This window comes from Protopterus annectens, chromosome 6.part1 (assembly GCF_019279795.1).
Source record: "Protopterus annectens isolate FY-2018-M chromosome 6.part1, PAN1.0, whole genome shotgun sequence".
In the NCBI taxonomy this organism is placed as follows: domain Eukaryota; kingdom Metazoa; phylum Chordata; order Ceratodontiformes; family Protopteridae; genus Protopterus; species Protopterus annectens.
Genome location: NC_056738.1, coordinates 386,894,980 through 386,904,841, shown reverse-complemented (window position 1 = coordinate 386,904,841; position 9,862 = coordinate 386,894,980). Strand labels below are relative to the sequence as shown.

Sequence of the window (9,862 nt, the reverse complement as noted above, 5' to 3'; positions counted from 1 at the left end):
ATACGACCAAATTGCAGAAGATACCTCAGATTTCTTGCAGGATCAGAGCATTATCAATTCTCAGCATTGCCCTTTGGCTTATCTACTGCCCAGAGTATTCACGAAATGCCTGGCATCAGTAATTGCTCATTGCAGGCTTCAGGGAATTCAAATTTACCCTTACCTGGATGACTGCCTGTTACAAGCGGACAACAAAACAAATTAGCAAAAGATTTGAAAAAGGTCATTCATCTACTGCAAGCCCTGGGATACACAGTCAATATAAAAAAGTCAAGGCTGATACCATCCCAAAGGATAACTTTCTTGGGTGCAGAGCTGGACACATCAAATCAAATGGCATCCCTCACAGCAGAAAAACAGAAGCACCTTCCTCTCTATTTCATGGCATTAACAAAGTAGAACCAGCTAACAGCAAGGAAAGTCCTGCAAGCCCTGGGTTACATGGCATCCTGCATAATATTGATTCCACATGCCAGACTACATATGAGAAAGTTACAATGGTACCTAAGGAATTTATGGTCTCAGCACAAGCACAGCCTAGAAACCCAAATTCCAATAATTCCATGCCTGAAGCAAAAATTCCAATGGTGGGCTCAGGCCTGTCAATCGAACAAAGGGCTGCCCTTCCACAGCACTCAACCAAGCCAGACTATCACAACGGACGCCTCAGACCTCGGTTGGGGGGCACACATGCTGGACAAGTGCATACAAGGCTTATGGACTCAAGACCAGCTGAACCTACACATAAATCAAAAGGAGATGCTGGCAGTAAAACTGGCAATTCAGACATTCAGACCATTTCTTCGACAGGGTCAATTGCTGATAAGGACGGACAACACCACAGTTATGTGGTACATCAACAAACAGTGAGGCACACATTCATACCCTCTATGCCAGATGGCAATGGACCTCTGGAATGTGGCCCTGAGCTTCAACATTCAGTTACAAGCAATATTTGTACCAGGAAAAGAAAATATACTAGCAGACATCCTAAGCAGAACTACCACGGATGCCCATGAATGGATGCTGCATCCAGACATCTTCACATCCATTACAGGGAAATGGGGACTACCAGAAATAGACTTATTCGCATCTCCACACAACCACCAATTGAAAAAATTCTGCACGAGGGCATACCACCCACTTGCTTGGAAGGTGGACTCCCTATCTTTCAGTTGGAAAAACCTGACAGCATATGCATTCCCACCTCTTCCTTTGATGCACAAGGTGCTATTGAAGATCAAAGAAGACCGTCCAAGGATCATCCTGATAGCTCCAGACTGGCCAAGGCAGCATTGGTACCCATTACTGAGGAGCATGTCTCGGGAACAAATATGGCCTCTGCCCCTAGTTCCCTTACTGTTAACACAGAACAACTTCAAAACCCTGCATCCAAACCTAAAAACACTGCAGCTGGCTGCCTGGAACATTGCATAAGACAAAATAACCCAGATTTATCTCAAAGGGTTAAAGACATTATCTTGGAGGCTCGCAGACCCTCAACAAGGAAAACTTATTCAGCAAAATGGAAAAGATATCTCATTTGGAGTGCAGCAAAAGGAGAAAATGTGTCGCTGGTAAACATAGCTAACATCCTGGAATACTTGGCAGAGCTTTTCCACAATGGCCTGTCCTATTCTTCCATTAAGATTCATGCATCAGCTATTTCAGCAGAATACAACATGGACCCTCCAGTCTTCTCACATCCTCTACTCAGGCAGTTTCTGAGAGGAATTAAAAATGTAAAACCACGAAGGAAGCCACCATTGCCCGCATGGGACTTGAACTTTGTGCTAGAAAAGTTGACATTCCCTCCTTTCGAGCCAGCAGCAACAGCAGAATTACAGTACTTATCATGGAAAACTGCTTTCCTGCTTGCAATCACTTCAGCAAGAAGGGTTTCTGAACTACAGGCATTAATGGCAGTACAGCCCTTCCTTATCTTCCATCAAGATAGTGTCCATGAGAACTAATCCTACTTTTATGCCAAAGGTGGTCTCCAGGGTATCTTTAAACCAAGCTATCCACCTGCCTACATTCTTCCCCAACCCACAGAACAGGGGAGAAAGACTTTTACATACCTTGGATGTACATAGGCAATTGCGCTACTACCTGGACAGGACCAAGAGCAATAGAAAAACTGACCAGCTACTGGTAGCATATGCAACAGGAATGAAAGGAAAAGCAATTTCAAAACAGACAATCTCTAAGTGGATAGGAAATTGCATTAGATTTTGTTACTCTTACCATGGAAAGACAACTCCAGAAAACATCAGACCTCACTCCACAAGGGCTACAGCCACTACTACAGCTTTTTTACGAGGAGTGGCTACCAAAGACATTTTAGAGGCTGCTATTTGGAGCTCCGTGCATACATTTGCCAAGCATTATAATCTACCCTTATACTCCAGATCCCGAGCAGGTTTTGCCACTGCTGTTTTGCAAGGGATCTTAACTACACCATAATCTTATTATTCCTCCTCCCCCAGTTTGGCTATGGTATTCTACCCATTTGTTAGGACTGCAGATGCATCCTTGAAGGACATAGTACAGTTTTGTACCTACCATAAATGTAGATGTCAGAGGTATGCATCTGCAGTCAGGATTACCCTCCCTCCTTCCCCTCTGTGGTACTCCTAGGGTATTTGCCCATCTTCTAGCTAGCTGGGGGAATCTATTATGGTGTATTTGTTTGTATATATGTATATACATGTTTATTTTCATTTGCTCTCTCTTATTTGGAAACTTTTACATTTATCCAAATTTAGCCTTCCTAGAGGGCACCTGGCATCTGGGGCAAGAAACACTGAGGAAAATGGTGTCGGCTGATACCTTTATACCCGAAGAACTGCAGCTATGACGTCGGGTGAAGTGCGACATCAGCCGAGGCCAGACCCAGACTTTGGAATCCGGCCGACCGAAGGGCTGCCTGACGACAGGACAACCCATTTGTTAGGACTGCAGATGCATACCTCTCGGACATCTACATTTATGGTAGGTACAAAACTGTACTTTTTGTTTAGGCTGCACTTGTTTAGGCTTGTGTAGGCTAAATTACAGTAAAGTTTACTTTAACTTTGAATAAAAAAGTAAAATTTAATAACAAAAATAGTTTATTTTTTCACTGGTGGTGGTGGTGGTGGGGTAGCAGCAGCCCAGCAGCCAGGGTCACGAGCTGCCACTGCTTGGTATAAAAAATAATTCCAAATAGTTTTGTCTTTTGCTTGAGAAATGATGCACCTGCAGCCACTAGGGGACCATGTTTTAGGATAATTTCTTTTTTGCTTTCTTTTTTTACTTTTTTGAGAGGCACATTTTGGATCCAGAAATTCTTTTTATTCATGTCCATGAGCAGAATGTTTTAGAATACTGAAAAGGTGCAGTGGGCTACATTTCTTCATTTCATGAGCGCTAACCATGAAAGTCAGTTAATTTGAGTTTTGAGAGATAGAGAGTTTTGCAGTGATGAAACTAAGTTAATAATGCTTTTGAGTTTCAGAACAGGGAAGGAAAGAGTATTGCAATGATGAACCAAGAGTTTGAATTACTATGACGTGAAAAAGAAGGTAAAATTTATTTGTAATCCGATGTTCTTCGTTTTTCACTGTTGACGTCATCACATTTGGGTTATCTGCCTGCAGGTAGCCCTCAGCTGGCCTGAATACCAGAGTCTTCGGATTTCTGCATCGAAGTTTGTACAACTGGTTAGCAAACTAACAAACAAGTAAATAAAGTGGGTCTCCTGCCTATGGACTTTTACTGTGATTGACTGAATATAGTTGTATTGAAGGTCTCTTTCCCAATGAATTTTCTGGGTTGAACCCCAAAATAGGCTGCTAAGTATCAGTGCTGTTTTGTTACTGTTTTGTGTTGTTCACTTGTGTTAGCATGCTAATTGCATGTTTGTCCTCAGAGGGAGAAGACTATCTGAACTTGTGCTGCTCATGAGGTAATGAAACTAATTCTGGATGGGACAGCAGCCTGTTGCAGGATGCATACAAATTTTCAGCAAATGCTACTCATACCTACAGGTGATTTTTAAAGAACTAACAAGTCACCTTTGGCATGTCTTCAGGATATGGGAAAAAATTGGAGCACTCGCTGAGAAACCACACAAACACAGGGAGTATATGCAGACACCACACAGAAGGCACTTCACTAGTGAAGCAAATGGTATGAAGCAGCTATGCTAACCACAGCCTCACTATTCAGCTCTGATTTTGTTTTGTAACTCTGATCTGTATTTTGCACTACCAGTCACCACAACTGTCTGTAACATTTTTGTTTCCCATTACAAAATTGCAGGAATCTCCATTCCTACCCTCCCCCAACAACTTACAGGGATATCTTATCTGCTTGTTACCTTAAAAGGTGGAAGAAGAGGTTGCTATTACTATCAACAACGATTCTTGCCCTTTTTCATTCATTTTAAATTGTCTGCAAGGTTCCTGGCACTTTAAAATATGGTATATCTTGTAAATCCCTTCTTATGGCAGTACCTGGGGGATACCATTCTATTTCTTCAGAAAAAGTTTTAAAGTTGTTCTTAGAATTTGTTCTATTTACTGACTTTTATTACTTCTGGGTGATTGTTATACTTGTGTTTAGAGATTTTCCTCATCAGGAAATAAACTTCCTTTTTAAGGGATTAGTAAATAAACTGTAATTTCTTCCTATTAGGCATATAGCCTTCCACGGTGGAGGATTTAAATAACTTTAGTACAGTAAAGCTTCATCTGGTCAGGACATCTTCGTCCTTGAGATTAAATCATTTAGATTCTTTTGCTGAGGAACTAGATCCACCTGTTGGAAGAAATTAAATCAAGTATGCCAGTCAAGCTGTGCACCTTTGCCCACAGTCATTCCGTAGTTTAGCAAATGTTATGCAGATGGCTGACTTCTTAAACACAGCATATGGTCCCCTTTTGCAAATCCTAGTCTTTCTAAGGGCAACATTAGTTGAAATCTAGAATTTTTAGCTGTTCCTGCAATTTTCTTATTCCTGCTTGGCAGCAGTATTTTTGTACTGGTTATTTCAACTGCCATCCTTGTTATCCAACCACCACACAAGTCATTGCTTTTTTTTTTATTTTATTTTATTGTTTTAAGAAATTTTTTTATTGATTGTAATGTATTTACAGTGTGTACACAGAAAGAAATTCAATATCACTTACTGTTATACAATGTTAGGAATACACTGAATCATCAAAGTAATCTTAAACAAGTAATACAATTAAGAGTCCTGGTATTTCAGTAGCAGAATTTCAAAGCTATCCCAACAACTAAAAGTTTTAGTATGATTTATATATATTATTTTACAGTAACTTATTTTTCAAATTTGCATAGTATTGGTGTTAAATTTTAAAATTCTTTGAAGGTAGATGTGATGATGTGAGCTATTGCCATTTGTCAACCAAACAAAGCAGCCCCTGCAAGTATGGCAACTGCACAGCCCCACAATGGAGAAATCCAAGTAACAAAACAGGAGGCCAGCAGACTGTGACAAATAAATGGTTTATTGTAGCATAAACAAAAAGAGCAATAACAGACTAGCCTTCATCACTGTCAAAACAAATACTATAAACCCATTGCTCTGTTTTATACTCAACCTACCACCAAAATTGAAGCCCATTGATTGTTCACAAATTCTTATTGAGACCTGGTAGAAATAAACCACCCAACTTAATAATCCACTTATTTTCTTTTGTATTTAATATTGAGTGCCATCCCGCTTTGTTGGTCCTGTTACCCACAATCTTATCTACAACAGTAAATCTGAAATTTGCATTCCTGTGTACCAGTGAGTGTTTGTAAAGGGCATTGCTAGGTGTTTTGGTCCTAATGTCACTGCAGTTTTCGAATATGCGTAACCGTAAGGGTCTAGAGGTTTGCCCTACATAAAAGGCTGAGCAGGAGCATGTTGCAAGATAGATTACCCAGTCGGTACCACAACTGGCGTAGAACCTAATGTCATATACAGTTCCAGTGTTTTACTAGTGAATTGTTTGGATTTTGTAACCCTCTGACAATGAGTGCAGTGTCCAAAAGGGACACAATCCACAAGTAGGTCCCCGTCAAAGTTCTTTGTGTAGAGTCCTGAATATTCTGGAGGCTGTGTTTGAAATGACTAAATATGAGCCCAAGGTTCTCCCTCTCATCTGTGCCAGGGAGATTAGGGTAGCACATGTGTAACATATGCCAGCATAGGGTGGCTGGAGTTTTGTGAAGAGTTTTGTGTCATTTGACTACCACACTGATTTGTACAGAGGCTTGTGTTAAAAATGTACCAACAGTGTTATAACTGATTAAATGTATGTATTTAAGCAAAGAATTCTGGAAGGGAAGAGTAGAAATTTTTGAAATTGCTCTAGCTTTCAGATACTGCAACAGATCTTAGCAAAGCTCTGAGTGTGTATTGTACCAGAGTCAGGTGATCAAATGTGATGCCATTCTATATCCAGCATTGAGAGGATAGAACTCACACAGCAGTTTGTTTTGTTTAGTTTTCTTCAGAGCCTGATTGTAAAAGATCTGTGTCAGTTAGTTCAGTTCAGTTTTAGTTTTGAAGATCACCTTGGCTTGTGGTAGTAAGCATCTCCGCATCTAATCTTGCCCTACTGTATTAATTAAGTTAACTAGGAAACTGTTATTCTTCAGACAGTCAGGAAATACAGTGAGATTAGTTAAATATTGTTTTTCTGCATCTGACCGAATCTGTCCAACTGTGTTATTTTTGTTTTTCCTGTGATTGAAACTCTGGTGTTTATTGTACTTAGTTATTTAGTAGTTTCATGTTTTAGTACTAGCTTAGTACTATCTTTATATACATCCTACCTTTATTCCTAGCCTCTAGCTAGATATTGGTATATCTGTTCATTACTATGTTTCATATTGTATGTAAAGCGAATGTTTGCTGCAGTATGTATTGTTTGCTATTGTATGTGTATTCAGTTGTTGTTCATGTACTCTGCTGTTCATTTATTATTCTATGGAGCTTTTCTCCCTGGGCCTCCACTGAAAAAGGACCAGTGTCCAGTTGGAATTTCCCAGTAAACAAGTGTAAATAAATAATAAAATGTTTTCTATTTTATTTTTTTTATTAAATATTTTACACTTTTCATTGTGGCTGGTCTTTTAAAAAATACTTTTAACATCTTGAGAGTACTTGTACTTATTTTAGTGATGCCTTTGCCACTCTGTAAAGCCTTGCTGCTTTATACTCCAACATTTATATTAATTGGATACCCTTGTAAGAGCCTGCGAGTGGTTGACTGGTGGCAGTGTGGTTACCTTATAGTCTGAAGGGGTACAGCTAGTAAATCTGTACCAGCCTTTCCCAGGTGTGTGTGTGTGTGTGTGTGTGTGTGTGTGTGTGTGTGTGTGTGTGTGTGTGTGTGTGTGAGTGAATATCAAATACCCAGGTGTGGGAGGGGTCAGCTGCTTGTAACTGGGACACAGTGCTCCAAAGTGTGTCTTGTTTGGGATTTGGAGAGACATTGTGTCCAGTCCCAGGTCTGAAGCATGTTCCCTGTCTGTTCTTGGGGAAAACTGTGCTTGATGCAGAGAGCTGCTTCTGAAAATACTGTGTAAATTCATTGCTGTTTTAGTGGATGTCTCTAATCAGTATCAGTGGTGAGGATTGAGGCTCCTTGATTACTGGCCCAGGGTAAGAGAGGCCATCACAGAAGGAACCAAGTTCAATTTCCATTTTTTTGTAACAACTTTTTTAGCTATTGCTAAAAGATTCCAAAACTTTTTTTTGTTATTTGGCTTTTACAGAGCTAGAGGAAATGGAACATTCATTAGTATCATACTTATCTTTTCCCAATGTACATTTAATTTTTCACAGTCCATAAATGTGTGTCCAATCAGCTTTTACATCTTTACTACATCTCCAACAAACTGAGGAAGTCAGTTTACTAAACCTAGAGATTTTGTAAGGAGTAACAAACATTCTATGAATATATTTCCACATAAAAACTTTCCAATGTAAACTTGAAGTTTGACTAACTATCTGTTGAGTCACTCAATCCACTACTTCTAAAAAGTTCCATAATTTTGCATTGAAATTATTATTGTTTATAATTAATTTATATAACTTGGACAAGCTTCTTTTGTAGGTCAATTTAATGATAGCATTCATATATTTATATAATGGGGAATAGTTTTCTATTCCTTTTCATTCACATTATCTGCAAATTCATTTAATTTTTTTAGTGGTGGATAATAATAACAAGTTAACAGATTTATCCAACTTATCTTTCTTTAAATATTCTGGTGATTTAGTTTGGTCTTTTTCAAAGTGATCAAACCATAGTACTAACTCATTCCTTTTTAGTGAGTTCATTTTAACACTATCCTGAGTTTCCTTAAATCTAGAGGTGTTTGCAATAGGAAGGCACAAAAAATTCAATTTTAATATTAATGGTGTTTTAAAAGCATGTTTCTTAACTGTTTTAAGAATTGCTTTGATGTATGCAGAGTCTAATGATTGAAATGGATTTCCTTCTAAGGTAAATTTCATTCACCGGCTGAAAGGATTGTTACATATTTCTAATTTATCATATTTGATAAACTTTCATATGAGTTTAGTATAATATGTTCCTGAATGGTTTCTCATTGACCAGTATAAGTTGAGTCTATCCAGATTATTATAGAGTTAAAATTTGCAGCAACAGAATACAATTCTGCATCTGGGAAGCTATTACCACCATAGTCCCATAATTTTGTATGATTTCTATAAGTAACTCTCTGCTTTTTCGGCTACCATACGAATTAACTTTTTCCATTTTTTTCATATGTTTTTTTTTATCCAGTATTAAAGCTATTGAATGCAAAATAAATATATAGATATATATATATATGTATGTGTGTGTGTGTGTGTGTATATATATATATATATATATATATATATATATATATATATATATATATAAAATATGTACATATATATATATATATATATATATATATATATATATATAAAATGTGTGTATATATATATATATATATATATATATATATATATATATATAAATATATAAAATATGTACATATATATATATATATATATATATATATATATATATATATATATATATAAAATATGTACATATATATATATAAATATATATAAAATATGTACATATATATATAAAATATATGTGTGTATACATATATAGTATATGTAATATGTGTGTATGTATGTATACAGAACAAAAGTCCACTTCTGTAAAATGGGAAACAAAAATAGCTGGTCACAATATTTTTAATGCTTTCATTCTTTTAATGTTAGAATTTCATCAGAAACAACCCTAGCAAGCAAACTTTAACATTTAAATCATCTTGCCAGTAAACCATTAATTAAACCACTTATATAATTAAATAGTTATGAATGATGACATTGCTTCCTTTCCTTTTAGAACCAATTCTGTATGCGTTTAATATTCAAATTTTCATTAATACCAGGAAAAAGTTCTGCAGGTAGCAATAATTGCCATTTTAGTTCTTTTACTTCCAAGAGATGATTTACTTTCTCTATAAAGTCATTAATTTGCTCCAGAATTAAAAATTAAAATTTTCTAAAATCTGCACAATTAAAGCTGTGTTTAGCTAATGCATTTATCTTGTCTTTATAGCAGTATTGTGTTTCCCTATTATTTTAGCCAGGGGCCTTGTGGTTTTACCAACATAGAACCCCTGGCAAGTTACACAAGTCACAAGATGAACTACTTTTGAAAAATTATAGTCTTGTTTATTTTTAAATGTCATTTCAAAATCATTGTATTTAAGTATAAATCGCTTGCATTCATTTAAAAACCTACACATTTTACATATTCCACACTTAAATATGCCCTTATCA

General features: G+C 36.9%; 1 protein-coding gene across 2 annotated transcripts in view; it reads left to right on the top strand.

Annotated features, from left to right (window-relative positions):
* BAD (BCL2 associated agonist of cell death) overlaps positions 1-9,862 on the top strand; it is a 392,415-nt gene that overhangs the window by 219,021 nt on the left and 163,532 nt on the right. The gene's annotated exons all lie outside the window — the stretch shown is intronic.